General features: G+C 43.6%; 1 protein-coding gene across 1 annotated transcript in view; it reads right to left on the bottom strand.

Annotated features, from left to right (window-relative positions):
* The window catches only part of EGR_06309 (hypothetical protein), a gene marked incomplete at both ends in the record, with an annotated part of 8,838 nt that overhangs the window by 6,922 nt on the left and 809 nt on the right, over positions 1–1,107 (bottom strand). The window lies entirely within an intron of this gene.

Below are 1,107 nucleotides of genomic sequence, written 5' to 3'. Positions count from 1 at the left end.
TTTTGCGCTAGCCAAGTCTTCGGCAGGACACTATCAGTCTTGAAGCACTCTTCACGTAGTCCACATTCGATGTGAAATATCATGTCCTGGCTATAGTCGTTGGACGGAATCACTGCATATTTCATGGTTTTAGAACCCATAACCTGCCTCTTCACACTGACATGCACAAAGGAAGCGCTTCAGATAGATAAAGTGGAAGCACACAATGCATGCGTATTAGAATTCGTGTCACCTCATTTTTGTACCTTGTAAGGCGCTAGGTGAGGTAATGTGGTGGGGTAATTTGGTTCCCAGTGCGAGAAATGACTCACATCTGAGACTAAATCGAAACCCTAAATCTGAGGGATTTCCATTCAAATATCCTTTTTAATGACAGGAAGACAGGAGAAGTGGCCTTTGGTAAATCGAAAGTAGGACTGTTACCATTTTCCTCCTTATTATTGTTTGCACAAAATAAGGACAAGGAAAGCGATCATTTGTAATTCTTAATGATGCCAGAACAAAGACCACGATTCACCTACCACTGAATAATTTGCAGTCTTTCTTTAGGGACAATTAGAGTAGAGCAGCAGAGAAATGGAGAGCAAGAGCCAGCGCAAGAGTGAAATGTTGGGGAGGTAGGAGGGGATGAGGAGTGGGATACATGGCTGAGGGAGGACGTTGAATGAAGGAGAGAGATGAGTGGATGGCGAAGAAAGGTAGTTTGATAACATTTTTATTACATTTGTGCATCCTATTTGCTCTGGCAATTCAACTTCAGAGAGGGGTCTTCTCAAAGCCTCTGCTCTTGTTTTTAGTATCTAAAATCCGTTTCAGAGAAAAGACCTGCTTACCCAGTGCAATCCACTCTCTTCGTTGGCCAAATACGTGTAATGATCCGACTGTTTAGCTTTGCGGTTAGGTTTTAAGGCGTTAAGTAAGGAATGGGGGAGAGATGAAAAAAGGCATGCTGGAAGTGATCAGGAAGTTCTCTTTCATCTAACTGTTGATTTCGTAGGTGGATGCGACGCCCTCTTTCCGATACTTTCCTCTTAATGCTTTATGAGGCGTTTCCTCAACCTCGTCGACCTGTGGGAAGTCAATTTTCCGGGCGAATGCACGGCTCCA

The sequence above is a fragment of the Echinococcus granulosus genome, assembly GCF_000524195.1.
Source record: "Echinococcus granulosus chromosome Unknown EG_S00054, whole genome shotgun sequence".
NCBI lineage: Eukaryota > Metazoa > Platyhelminthes > Cestoda > Cyclophyllidea > Taeniidae > Echinococcus > Echinococcus granulosus.
This window is presented reverse-complemented; position numbering and strand designations above follow the sequence as displayed.